At 49.2% G+C, this 14,628-nt stretch overlaps 1 protein-coding gene across 13 annotated transcripts in view; it reads right to left on the bottom strand.

Moving 5' to 3' along the window:
- CAMTA2 (calmodulin binding transcription activator 2) overlaps positions 1–14,628 on the bottom strand; it is a 1,813,542-nt gene that overhangs the window by 349,160 nt on the left and 1,449,754 nt on the right. The window lies entirely within an intron of this gene.

Below are 14,628 nucleotides of genomic sequence, written 5' to 3'. Positions count from 1 at the left end.
AATTTTGGCCGCGTGGGCGACGAAAATTACTATTCCCCCTCTGGTTAGGGGGTTTGTTGGTTAGTTGGCCAAGGGATTTCAGTGTCTCATATTCGTCCTTGGCGTTTTTCAGTGCGTCTTCGACCGCTTTCCCAAACAATAGATCGGGTTCCACCGGCTTGTCTATTAATGAAGCCTGAGTTTCTGTTTTGAACCCCGACTGCCGTAACCACGCATGTCTTTTGATAACAGTACCTTCTGCTATCAATCTTCCTGCGTTGTCCGCGGCGTCGGAAGTTGCTTTTAATATGCAACCAGACACGGCTCTCCCTTCTGCCGAGATCCGAGCCAATTGGCCCTTTAACGGTTCAGGAGCAGAGGCTATGAGCGCCGCGACCTCTTCCCATTGATGGCAGTTGTAGCTGGCCAACAGGGTGGTGGAGTTAGCAATCCTTGCTTGGTAGGCGGACGTTGAGACTACCTTCCTGCCAAACCCGTAAAGTTTCTTGCTCTCCTTGTCGGGAGGAGCTTCTGATGAAGATAAGGGTGTTCCAGCCCTCTTCCGAGTGTTGGTAACCACTAGGGAGTCTGGTTTAAGATGTCCTCTTATATAGAGAGGGTCAGACTGGGCTGCCCGGAAAAGTTTTTCGACCCTGGGGTTGACTGCTCTGGTGAGGTTTGGGTTCACCAGGGACGGATCTATTCTTCGTTGGATGGATTTAAGGATAGGGATGGTCTGAGCGACCGGCCTCCTCTCTCCCACCAACTCTTCTGCGAAGTCCCTTTCCTCCTGTACACCGTGGGTGTCGATGTGAAAATGTTCTGCCGCGCGAGCGATAACTTCATTAAGGAGGGGCTGGTTATCGACTGGCGAGTCGGTAACTGGTGCTTCGTTCTCTACCGGGGAATCTACTCTGTAAATTTCCTGCTCATCTTCTCCCTCCTCCTGATCCTCATCATCCACATAGTATTCCGTCCCGGTTTGTTCCTCCATAATTTCAAACTCCTGGTCCCCCTCAGGGAAAGGCTCTCCTTGGTACCTGGGGTGTGGAGTAGAGTATGGAGTAGAGTAAGGCTGCACCTCGAAGGGTTCAGGTCTTTCGAACCGGGCCTTTTTACTTAGGGGGATAGGATCAGTGGAACCTGAGGGTGTGGCCCCCTGAGGGTCATACGAGAGGAAATGCTCTGGATTCTTGTCGTAGAAATCAGCCAAGGAAGACATCCTTGACATGACCCTGTCTATGTCTTCACTGGACCATTCTTTGGAACAGGAGATGACTTTAGTAGGCAATTTAGGGGACTTATCAAGGGTACCCTTGCTGGATGTTGATCTCTCAGTAGACTTGTATTTGTCTGTCTGCTTAGGGGGGAAGGGTGGTCGTACAGGAGTGGCAGAATGTGCTTTCCGCTGTTTCCCCCCTCCCCGTGCGTGGAAAAATGTTTTCCCTGTCCCTTGGAGGCCCCGGAGACTTTCGACGCCTGGCGTCGAGGATCGGGTGTGTTTTTCGAGCGTGGGGCCTCGCTGATGTTAAGTGCGGGCTCCGTTTCTTGGAGCGCGGTCTGGGGGTGGAAGTCGTCTTCGTCCTCCGACGATCGAACTTCTGTTAGTCTAGGGAGCGAGGCACTCTTGGCAAGAGTGGATGATTGCCTTGCGTCATGAGGCGATCTCGATCGAGAGCGCCCAGAGGACACCGAGTCGGACCGTTCTATCTGTGCCTCTTTCCGAGAAGTCGACGTCGTCGAGGTTCGGTTGGACTTAGTGTGCTTAGTGTGTGTAGGGTGTGTAGCGCTTGCGTCGCCGGGGGTCTTCCCCATTGCCGCCCTGCCGGACGACCTTCCGAGGTCGGGGACCTGCGCTCGGCTGTCTTTCGACGCCGTAATGCCCTCGCCGTCCGAAAGTACGGCGTCGCTGCCATCGCTGAAGGCGCCCTCCGCTGCCATGGCCGCCTGTCTGGCGTGGTGGGCCCAACGCTTAGTCGAACGGTCCTTAAGTGTCTTAGGTTTAAACCTACTACACGCTCTGCAGTTCGCTTCGGGGTGGTCCCTCGGCAAGCAGAGATTGCACGAGGCGTGCCGGTCGACCCAAGGGTATTTGCGGTTGCACTTGGGGCAGAATTGGAAAGGGGTACCCTCCATACGCACCTAAAGGCAGCGGGCTGGTAAGTGTAGGAAATATATAAGGTGTACCTATATACCAAGAGTGAAGAGTATGTACCAGCCCCCACTCTCCCTACTTGCAGGGCCGAGGCCAGCGGCCTACTAGGCCCGGGCTGAGGCCGAGGGCCAGATCCGTCGTGCAGCAGCCGACGGTCGATGTCTTCTCCAGCCGTCGTCGAGTGTCGACGTTGGGGTGGGGAAGGATGTCAATAAAGAATTATAAATTTCAATTATTAGCAAAGTATGGCTAAGGCCAGGGGACTCCGCAAGATGCTTCCGACCAGTATGGCGGAAAAAAACAATCTGAGGATCCTAGACGCGTGAGGGATCTTGGGTACAGTGGACGTCACACTAGGGATAGTATTACTGGCACGCCTGTGTCGACGCCCATTTTCGAGTTTCGAAAAACAAACTGTAATACTCCGCAGCTTCCACTAGATGTCGGCCTATGCACAGCATGTGATCTAAGCAGATTCCACAAGCCTCAGAAATATATATATATATATATATATATATATATATATATATATATATATATATATATATATATATATATATATATATATATAGGATACATTACTCACCGTAATCGTATTTCTGATGCTTGTATCTGCTTAGATTCACATGCTGTGCATAGGCCGACATCTAGTGGAAGCTGCGGAGTATTACAGTTTGTTTTTCGAAAATGGGCGTTGACACAGGCGTGCCAGTAATACTATCCCTAGTGTGACGTCCACTGTACCCAAGATCCCTCACGCGTCTAGGATCCTCAGATTGTATTTTTTCTGACATGAGGAAGCATGAGGAGTAGCGTGAGTACAGATAATCCAAGCAGATAGACAGAAAGGTAAGACTACAAGCAATCATGCGCCTTCTCTCAGAGGGGAGGAAGGGTGGGTCGCATGTGAATCTAAGCAGATACAAGCATCAGAAATACGATTACGGTGAGTAATGTATCCCTTCTGAGGCTTGTGGAATCTGCTTAGATCACATGCTGTGCATAGATTAGCGAGCAGTACCAGAAGAAGGAGGTGGGATGTGAGAAGGGTCATGAGCAAACAGGTGTCTTAGAACCGCTTGTCCCACTTGTGTATCTGTCTTGGAATGAGTGTCAATGCAGTAATGCTGAGTAAAAGTGTGAATAGAGCTCCAAGTAGCTGCTTTGCAAATGGTGTCGAGGGGAACAATGCCTCTAGTAGAGTGGGCCCTTGGCGTAAAAGGCAGAGTCTTTTCAGAAAGAGAGTAACACAGCTGTATACAGTTGATAATCCACTTCGAGATAGCGCCCTTAGAGACGCGATCCCCCTCTCTGCCTGTAGCTACGGAGACAAACAGTTGATCTGTTTTCCTTAGCGGTCTGGTTTTATTTACATAGTATAGGACCGCCCTACGCACATCTAGGGTGTGTAGTTTCACCTCAGCCGAGCTCTGCGGGTTTTGGAAGAAAGCCGGAAGCTCGATGGACTGGTTTACATGGAACTTGGATATGAATTTAGGTGAGAACCTAGGGTGTGTGCGTAAAACCAGTTTGTCCTTGTGGATAGTAAAGAAAGGATCTTGCACTGACAGAGCCTGAATTTCACTGACCCTTCTTATGGAGGTAATGGCTACTAAGAAGGCCGTCTTATAAGTCAGGTGTTTGAGACTACTTTTATGCATGGGTTCGAATGGGGGTCCCATGAGTCTAGCTAGCACCACGTTGAGGTCCCATCCTGGCGGTGGGTTCGAAATAGGAGGGTGAAGTCTCTTTACTCCTTCCATGAAGGCTTTAACCACTGGTACTTTCCACCACGAGACCTTGTTATGGGTTGTGGTGTAAGCCGAGAGGGCTGCCAGGTGTACTTTCAGCGAGTTAAAAACCAACCCTGCATCCAGCAGGTGGAGCATGTATGTCACAACGTTGGAAGGAGTGCAATCAACCGGGTTGATTAGTTTATTCTGGCACCAGATAACGAATCTTTTCCACTTATCAAAGTAACAGTGCCTTGTATTTGGTTTCCTGGACTCTTTTAGAATGTCCATACACCTCTGTGGTAATTTGAGATGTCCAAACTCTATGACTTCAGGAGCCATGCTGCTAGGTTCATAGAGTTGGGTTCCTGATGCACTGTTTGACCCTGTTGCTGGGACAGTAGGTTGTACCAGGCTGGGAGTCAGATGGGCTCGCACACCGCCATTCTGCGTAGGTGTGGAAACCATGGTTGTCTCGCCCACATGGGAGCAACTAGGATGAGCGTCATCGATTCCTTGTTCATTTTGTACACCACTTTCCTGATGAGAGGAGTTGGTGGAAAAGCGTACGCAAACATCCCTGACCAGTTCATCCACAGGGCATTCCCTTGGGAGTCTGGCTGGGGGAACCTGGATGCAAATCCTGGGCATTGTTTGTTTTCGCTTGTGGCGAATAGGTCTATAGTGGGGAAACCCCACCGAGAGAAGAGATCTTCTACTACGTTTCTGTGAAGGACCCATTCGTGTTCTTCTGGGAGGGAGTCTCTGCTTAGAGCATCCGCTAGGGAATTGAGCTCCCCTGGAACATGTTGTGATGACAGGAAGATGTTCCGTCTGAGTGCCCATATCCATATTTTCTGGGCAAGCTTGGACAGATTTGGCGAACGAGTCCCCCCTTGCTTGTTCAGATAGAACATGGCTGTCGTGCTGTCCGTCCTGATCTGCACCGACAAGTTCAGTAGATGGGGCTCGAACGCCTTTAGCGCTCGGAATACTGCCAGAAGCTCTAGCAGATTGATGTGGTTCTTGGCTACTGAGTGAGACCAGAGACCCTGAGCTGTGTGGTGGAGATGGTGAGCTCCCCACCCAGTCAGGCATGCATCTGTAGTCACCACGGCTTGTACTTCGGGATCGTAAAAGGGTTTCCCCTTTGCGAGATTCTCTCTTGTCCACCAGTGTAGGCTCTGTACGAGTGTTGGCGAAACGACCACTAGATCGTCCCACTGACCACTTGCCTGAGACCACTGTTTCGCCAACCATTCTTGCATGGGACGCATGTGCAGACGCGCGTGGGGGACCAGGTAAATGCATGACGCCATCATGCCCAGTAACCGCATAGCTTTGCGTACTGTTATCTGTTGACCTGACTGATAATGCGGAATTTGCCGAAGTATATTCCGAATTCTGTCTTCCGAAGGGAAGGTCAATCCTTTCTGAGTATCTAGGATAGCTCCTACAAACTGTTTTGAGGTGCTTGGCACCAGACTTGACTTTTTCTCGTTGATAGAGAAGCCTAATTCGTGGAGGAGGTCGATAGTCCTCTGAATGTTTGACCTGCAAATTCCTGGGGTTTCCCCCGTTATGAGCCAGTCGTCCAGATAAGGGTACACCGGGATTGCCTCCCTGCGTAGGTGTGCAGCTGCCACCGCCAGTACCTTGGTGAATACCCTTGGTGCTGAAGCTATCCCGAAGGGCAGTACCTTGAATTGGTAGTGGCGACTGTCCACCTTGAAGCGCAAGTACTTTCTGTGCGCTGGGAGCATGGAAATATGAAAATAAGCATCTTTCATATCCAAGGTTGCCATGTAATCCCCCTTTTTTAGGAGGGGGATTACCTCTTGTAGCGTGGTTATACGGAATTTTTGGGGCTTGACATACTTGTTGGCAGGCCGTAAGTCCAATACTGGGCGCATTGTCAAATCTTTCTTTGGCACAAGGAAGTAAGTTGAATAGATACCCTTGTTTACCTGGTGTCCTGGGACGAGTTCTATTGCGTCCTTTTCTAGCAGAATGGCGATCTCCTCGAGAAGGATCCTTTGATGCTCTAGGGAGTGCACTCTTTGTCGTTGAGGATGGTTCCGGGGACGCTGCAGTAGTTCTATACAATATCCTGCGGATACTGTTGACAGCACCCATCTGTCTGAGGTGATCCCTTCCCAAGCTTGGGTGAAGGTGGAAATGCGTCCCCCTACTGGGGTTGCGTGACAAGGGACCCTGAACTGAGCGTCACTGTTTTGGTGGAGGCGTGCCACCTCCCTTGTTGGGGCTGCCCCTGCCTCTTCCACGACCTCTCTTGTTACCCCTGCCGTAACTCTGGGTAGACTGCTGGTTGTTATTCCATTGTGTACCCTGTCCCTGGGCATAGTTGCCTCTTTGTGAATTTTGGCCGCGTGGGCGACGAAAATTACTGTTCCCCCTCTGGTTAGGGGGTTTGTTGGTAAGCTGGCCAAGGGATTTGAGAGTCTCATATTCATCTTTGGCATTTTTAAGTGCGTCTTCGACCGCTTTCCCAAACAATAGGTCGGGTTCCACTGGCTTGTCTATTAAAGAAGCCTGGGTTTCTGTCTTGAATCCCGACTGCCGTAACCACGCATGTCTCTTGATAACAGTACCTTCTGCTATCAGTCTCCCTGCGTTGTCAGCGGCGTCGAAAGTTGCTTTTAAAATGCAACCAGACACGGCTCTCCCCTCTGCCGAGATCCGAGCCAGCTGGCCCTTTAACGGTTCTGGAGCAGAGGCAATGAGCGCCGCGACTTCTTCCCATTGATGGCAATTGTAACTAGCCAACAGGGTGGTGGAATTCGCAATCCTTGCTTGGTAGGTGGACGTTGAGGCTACCTTCCTGCCAAACCCGTAAAGTTTTTTGCTCTCCTTGTCGGGAGGAGCTTCTGATGAAGATAAGGGCGTGCCCGCCCTTTTTCTAGTGTTGGTAACCACTAGGGAATCTGGTTTAAGATGTCCCCTTATATACAGAGGGTCAGACTGGGCTGCCCGGAAAATCTTTTCAATTCTGGGGTTGACAGCTCTGGTGAGGTTAGGATTCACCAGGGAAGGATCTATTCTTCGTTGGATGGACTTGAGGATAGGGATGGTCTGAGCGACCGGTCTCCTTTCTCCTACAAACTCCTCCGCGAAGTCCCTTTCCTCCTGTACACCGTGGGTGTCGATGTGGAAATGTTCCGCTGCTCGAGCGAGAACCTCGTTGAGGAGGGGCTGGTTATCAACTGGAGAGTCGGTAACTGGGGCTTCGCTTTGTACTGGGGAATCTACTCTGTAAATTTCCTGCTCATTTTCTCCCTTCTCCAGGTCCTCATCCTCTGCAAGGTAATCTGTCCCGGTTTGTTCTTCCATAAATTCAAACTCCTGGTCCTCTTCAGGGAAAACTTGTCCCTGGTAACTGGGGAGTGGAGTAGAATATGAAATGGAGTAAGGCTGAACCTCGAAGGGTTCAGGTCTTTCGAACCGGGGCTTTTTACTTAGCGGGATAGGATCGGAGGAGCCTGAGGGTGTAGTCCCTTGAGGGTTATATGAAAGAAAATGTTCTGGGTTCTTATCATAAAAATCAGCCAAGGAAGACATCCTAGACATAACCCTGTCTATGTCTTCACTGGACCATTCCCTGGAACAGGGTATTACTTTAGTAGTTGATGATTTATGGGACTTTTCAAGGGTAGACTTGTGTTTGCTTGTCTGCCTAGGGTGAGAGGATGGCTTTACAGGAGTGGAAGGCTGTGCTTTCCTCTGTTTCCCCCCCTCCCCGTGCGTGGAAAAATGTTTTCCCTGTCCCTTGGAGGCCCCAGAGACTTTCGACGCCTGGCGCCGAGGGTCTGGAGAGGTATCTGTGTGCTTTCGTGGGGCCTCACTGGTGTTAACCGCGGTCTCGGTATCTTGGAGCGCGGCCTGGGGGTGGAAGTCGTCTTCGTCTCCCGACGATCGAATTTCCGTTAATGTGTGTAGCGAGGCACTCTTGGCAAGAGTGGATGATTGCCTTGCGTCGTGAGGTGATCTCGATCGAGAGCGCCCAGAGGACACCGAGTCGGACCGTTCTTTTTGTGCCTCTTTCCGGGAAGTCGACGAGGTCCTGTTGGTCTTAGTGTGTTTAGTGTGTGTTAGGTGTGTAGCGCTTGCGTCGCCGGGGGTCTTCCCCATAGCCGCCCTGCCGGACGACCTTCCGAGGTCGGGGACCTGCGCTCGCCGGCTGTCTTTCGACGCCGTAATGCCCTCGCCGTCGGAAAGTACGGCGTCGCTGCCATCGCTGAAGGCGCCCTCCGCTGCCATGGCCTCCTGCCTGGCGTGGTGGGCCCAACGCTTTGTCGAACGGTCCTTAAGTGTCTTAGGTTTAAACCTACTACACGCTCTGCAGTTCGCTTCGGGGTGATCCCTCGGCAAGCAGAGATTGCACGTGGCGTGCCTGTCGACCCAAGGGTATTTGCGATTGCACTTGGGGCAGAATTGAAAAGGGGTACCCTCCATACGCACCTTAAGGCAGCGGGCTGCTAAGTGTAGGAATATATAAAATGTAACTATATATCAAGAGTGAAGAGTATGTACCACCCCCCACTCTCCCTACTTGTAAGGGCCGAGGCCAGCGGCCTACTAGGCCCGGGCCGAGGCCAGCGGCCTTCCGAGGCCCAGATCCGTCGTGCAGCAGTCGACGGTCGATGACTTCTCCAGCCGTCGTCGAGGTCGAGGTCGACGTTGGGGTGGGGAAGGGAATGAATAAGAATTATAATTATAATAACAGCAAAAGTATGGCTAAGGCCAGGGAACTCCGCAAGATGCTTCCGACCAGTATGGCGGAAAAAAAACAATCTGAGGATCCTAGACGCGTGAGGGATCTTGGGTACAGTGGACGTCACACTAGGGATAGTATTACTGGCACGCCTGTGTCGACGCCCATTTTCGATTTTCGAAAAACAAACTGTAATACTCCGCAGCTTCATGTGATCTAAGCAGATTCCACAAGCCTCAGAAATATATATATATAAAAATCCTTGTCGTCATGTCATAAAACTGGTCTTGGGTGTATTGGTCATCTTGTGAGAAATGATCACACTGATGTGTCGGGTCAATAATTTATAGGTCACCTCAAGTGGCCTGACTGTGACTAACAAAAGGTTGGCTTGTGAAAGTACCAGGTTGTGAGCTGTCTAGTCTCTGTACTTTAGAAGGTAGTTCCTCAATAGCTCCACCACCACCCTGTGGTGTTCCATTACGTGGTGGGTGTAGGAATTCCTCTGGGTGCCTGTCCATAAGATCCACAAACCATGAAATTATTTTCATAACCTTTTCAAACTTTTATGTGGTCGACTCTGTGGATTTTGGAAATGGGTGTGACCCTGAGGGAGGGTGCTCTGGTCAAGAAAAATGTTTACCATGATGTAATGCCTCTGTTAATGCCTCTTTAGAGGGTGTATAATGTTTCTCCTGAGACTTATCCTCGTCTGATCTTGAAATGCCTAATTATTTAGACATTTTACCTTAAAGAAGCGTCTTTGGGATGTATTTTAATCTTAATTGAAGTATTTTCGGAGCGCCTGAACCGTTCATTGATGGTTTCAACATTTGCTCTTCGGCACAGGAAAGATGGGCCTTTTTAAGAGCGCTGTCGGTAACGGGCCTACTAAGCACCTGTTTGGGAGTTTTGTCTTGCAGTGATCGTGAGTGTGAGGACCCAGAGGACAATGGGCGTTTGCACTTTTCTTCCTCCTTTCAACACTGCGTGGCACCCGATACGTTGATGGACGCCTCAGCCTGCACGTGAACCCACTCCTTGGTGCAGCAATCTTTTAATGTTTTTGGTTTGAAGAGTTTGCAAGACTTGTAGTGTTTTTCTGCGTGGCCTTGAGGAAGACAGTGATTGCACACCCGGTGCATGCCTTTCCAGGGGTGTTTGCGGTTGCAGGATGTATCACAAACAACAACCAAAAGTTCCTTCTATTAATCTTCACATCGGGCGAGAACTCTTCACTCGAGGATGCCCCTCAGCCAGGCTCTGATCCCTTTCACAATGTCAACCTCCCTCGATCAGGCTCAGACCAACAAATCACTGTGGACAACCCTAAGTTGAGTGCACGTTTGTCACCACAATGCAGTTCACTTAGCTTTTCAATTCACAGCTTTGTCATCCAGTAATATTCAGGAATCTTAATGTCTTTTTAAACAATCTTCCGGGTTACCTTTTCCACTTTACTTAGGTCCCCCTCGTTCGGGCTAAGACCTTCCCCTCACCTGCCTCCCAAACCATTTGCCTATTCACACAGAGACTTGCGAAGGGCGTTTACGTCTCGCTGGGTCACTCTGTGATTATTTGGCAAGTGCATGTTTCTCACTATCACAATGTTCACGGTGTTCCCCTCAGTAACAGTACACTTCACTTTCACAACGTGTCAATGACTTTAGACTGTACAAGGGGTTTGGTTTGACCCTTGTATAACCACTTTGACTTCTCACGCCGGCCTCCCCTACGGCCTCTTGCTTCTTGCAGTTTTTCTCAATTCAACATTTCCTCCTTGTTCAGGAACGGGGCATTTGTTAGAGTCTTTCGAATGAGCGTGGCACCGGACCACTCTAACCCTAATATCTCGGTTGTTCACAAAATACCTTTGCTATTATCTTCTTTTCTTCACCCAGATGTTGCCACTGCAACTTTGGGCTTAACACAGTCCGGTCCAATATCAGTTTCTTCGAATTCACCAGATGTGCTGAACTCGTGGTAGCTTTTCTTCCGCTGGAGTCAAGGATGATACCACAGCAGCACGCTCTTTTCCCCACCTTGGCTATCAGTGCAGCAGGGCCCCGTGTACCGTTGACATCTGTCACACCAATCGCCAGCTGCAATTCCCGTTCTTACTGTTCTTTTATCAAAGGCTTTGTGGCTCTGGTTTGAAAAGGGCGACTCCCTCCTTGTTGTCTTTTCGGTTTCCACTGCCTTTCTCCTTCGTTTGAACTGCCGCCCAGAATAGCTGCTTCCTCGTGCATTCGGCCTTGCTCAAAGTGTGCTCTCGTGCTCTGCCTTTTATCCCTGTGGGGAAGGGAAAGGGCCGTCAGGTGTGTGTAGCGTAAAGAACTCATGGTGGCAACAGTAAAGACAGACAAGTGATCACAATTCAAGGATGTTTATTAAACTGTAAATGTAGGGTGGAAAAACACCTAACCTAAACCTAAACCTAAAAAGGCAGTCATTGTGGCGTCTTGTAAAAGACTGATGCTAAAAAAAAGATTTCGCCAAAAACTAATTACAAAAAGAGTGTGGGATAGGGTTTTCAATAAAGAAAGAAGTGTTCACAAATAATAAGGTCAGGATGTGATTGCCACGGGTCTCCCTTCCCCACAATTGCCAGGGGTCTCCCTTCCCCATGTTGTGAGCACAGCACACACTCTAGCTTTCCCAGCACGAGCCGACAGATCCGTACAAGCTATCAGGTTATTCGATGGTTAAGACTCTTTTTATTCAAAGTCTCTTGCCATCCAGGGCCTGATGTATTCAACAAAAAAACAAACAAAAAGTTCCTTTCAAAATGAACATTGGGGTGATGACTTTCCAACCCCTGGATGTCCCTCGCCCAGGCTCAGACCCCTAAGGTTCCCGCGATCAGGCTCAGGCTTTTTTTTTCAAGATATCTATATGCAGGGCTCAGATCCCAATGCCAAGAGGGCCAATCCATTTCCCCTGGTCTTACGATACTTCTTGCGTTCACAAATCTTAATGTCTTTTTAAACAGTTCTTCAGGTTTCAACCCTTTTTGTCGGCGTCCTTCTGCCGGGTTCACTCTTGACAACTGTTGCAAAACAGTTCACTGTGAACATCCCTCAGTCGGGTTAATTCCTGTCAACACACTGTTCATAGGGACTTCAGGTCTCGCCACTTTTGTTAGCATCCCATCTGCCGGGTTCACTCTTGCCAACATACTGTATTTTGGGACTTTAGACTTAACCCACTTTTATCAGCATCCCTCCTTCAGGTTCACTCCTGGCTATCCCGTCATTTGTATCTTTCTCATTCATCTCTTGTCATGCAGAACTCGCTTCTCTTAACGTCACAAACATCTGTAGACCAAAGACTTTCGACTGTACAGAGGATTTTAAAATACCCCTGTATGACCACTTTGACCCCCTTTCGCCTGTTCCCAAGGTCTTCTGGTTACGGTAGTTTCTACCATTGGGTGTGTTTATGGCATGAGCACCCACGTGGTGCCGGACTACTCTCTTGCTGGTTTCCCCCTTTTTTCATCAATAGCTCTTTAAGGCATCCACAGTTCAAATTAGCTGTTTGCTACACAGTTTCTTATCTTATCCACTCTCCCCTCGACTCACCGGTTGTGATGAGCCGCTTGGCTTTCTTCTAAGTCAAGCTTGGTACCAAAGAGACAAGCGTCTCTCCCCGGGTTGGTAATCAGCGGAGGAGGGTCTTTTGTATCGTTGACATCTGCTACAACACACAATGACTATTGTTTGAGGTCTCACGATTCCTTCTGCTGAGCTTTCACAGGCCTTGGTCAGAAAGGGCTAGGTTGCTTCTCTCCTCGTCACCTCCTCGGTATTCACTGTCTTTCTCATCCTCTTGAACTGCTGTGCCGAGTTAGCTCTCACTTTGAGCGGCCTGCCTTGCTCGTTTTGTGTTCTTGTGCGCCACCTTTTATCCCTCTGGCGAAGAGAAAGGGCCGCCAGGTATGTGTGATTCTGGTCAATTGCCTGACTCAGCCTGGCCCTTGGGTTAGGCTACATCAGGTGAACAGCTCTGGAATTAGTTTGTTGTTTTCCGTAGTGCAGAAAAGTATTTGTGTCGGAAGAGGGGGGATTAGAGTGTCAAGAGTATCCTACGGGGGGTTGTGGTGATCTCGGAAGGGTGATTTTTGTAGGGTGTGTACAATGAGTAAGAGGGTTTGTGGGAACTGTAGTTGTTGGTCACATTCGGCTGGGAAGACGGAAAATAACAATCAGAAGGACGGAATTGGTAGGGTTTATAAAGCAAACAGGGATAGACGGAATCGTGAACTGAACAGAGGGAAATGTGGGAAAGATAGTGTTTTGTCAAGGTAGTCTGGGTGTTCGGGAATGAATTATCAGAGGGGCGTGAAGAAGAATTATTGGGAATATCCGGGTAGAATATCGGATAGCAGGGATTCTGGAAGTTGTGGTTTTTGATGGGTTTACCATATGCAGAGGGTTTGTTGGATTCTGGTAAGGAGATTCATTGGGTAGAAGGGTGGTAGATGTTAGCAGCCTATAAAAGCCACAGGCACGTCCTCCTACGTTCGTCTACCCCTCGGGTTTGGGTCTGAGAGAAACCGTTCTTCGATGGCCACCTGAATAAGTGACTCCCGGGGTCTCCCTGTGAGAATACCCTCAGGTTTCAAACAGTAGTTATTGGCAATTGCCTGACTCTGCCTGACCCTTGTGTTGGGACATGTCAAGTAAACAGCTCTGGTGTTAGCCTGTTGTCTTTCACGGTGTGAGAAAGTGTTTGTGTAAGAAAGGGGGTTGGGGGGTTGGGGTTTCTAAATATCCTACAGGGTAGGATGGGGAAAAGGTGTCATGAGGAAGAGTGTACCGCGTCTCACCCGTCAGCGTCCCACTTCCACTCCCCAAAGACCTCCCACCCAGGTGATCCACCCGCACTGGCCCACCCCCAGGAACTGGACCCAATAGCGATGGCCGTGTCCTGGCCACCTGGATGACAGATCCCTGGGGTCTAGGAAGTGAGACACCTTCAGGTTTCTCACATGATCTGATTGTTATTGTCACAGAAGTGAAATGTGGAGGAGCCAACATAAACAGGCTGGGGCTGTTATAATATTATTGATGCGATATGGCTGAGGTGATGGGCCGTCCCTGTTGGTGACGGCCCGCTGCCTAAATTATGGGCCAAAGCGAAGTGATTCAGAATCAACACTGAAGACGCACTCCTGTTGCTGGCGTGCGTCGCAGGATGAAAAAAAGGTACGTTGGTTCGTTTTTTTAAACTCGTGGGTCCCAAAGGAGGTATGGGCAGGTGGGAGGAAGCAAGGTAAGCGAGCTCGGGTGGCGCACAGCTGAGGGGGAGTTCGGAATGCAAGCTTATACCAAAGGATTCAGCCCGCATCCTGGCGCCTCCAACCAGGGTGCTAATGAATGAAACTGTTGCTGCATTATGTAAAAGATGTTGTTTTGACTTGATGTACTTTTTTTTTTACCTAGAGCAACACCCATAGGGATGATGCCCCTGCGCCCTGACATGGGAGCGGCCTCTGCTGTGGGGACATCTCTACAATCTTCACCTACCAGGACACTGGTTGACAATCCTGGCTCTGGCATCCATCTTGTGGGGCCCTACCATCTCTCCAGCTTGAAGGGTGCCTCTTCTTTAGCTTCCTTGGAACTCTGATACTGCTTCCATTAACATGAGCTGCCAATTAAACTTGTCTCATTCATTTCAATGGACAAACATTTTTCAAAATCATAAGAAAACTATATCCCTGTAAATCTGTGGCCAAATTTGTTTTCCATTGTGGTTCATGAGTTTCTATCGACACTTAGCTATTTAAACTACTTACTCGCTATTTCAAATGAATTTCTAAGAAATAATCAACTCTTGTAAACTTTTTATTAAGCCTCCCTCCCCCAAGTAGATTTATTGCATTCAAAATTCATTGTCATTCATTTGTACTTGTTATATTGAACATCCTGTTTTCAAAAATACTTTTATTGTACTAGGCGTGCAATTTCCTTGATATATTCAATCTTATATATTGAAGGTCATAACAAGTAACCCGGTCTGCA

This window comes from Ambystoma mexicanum, chromosome 1p (genome assembly GCF_040938575.1).
Source record: "Ambystoma mexicanum isolate Mex_15411 chromosome 1p, UKY_AmexF1_1, whole genome shotgun sequence".
NCBI lineage: Eukaryota > Metazoa > Chordata > Amphibia > Caudata > Ambystomatidae > Ambystoma > Ambystoma mexicanum.
This window is presented reverse-complemented; position numbering and strand designations above follow the sequence as displayed.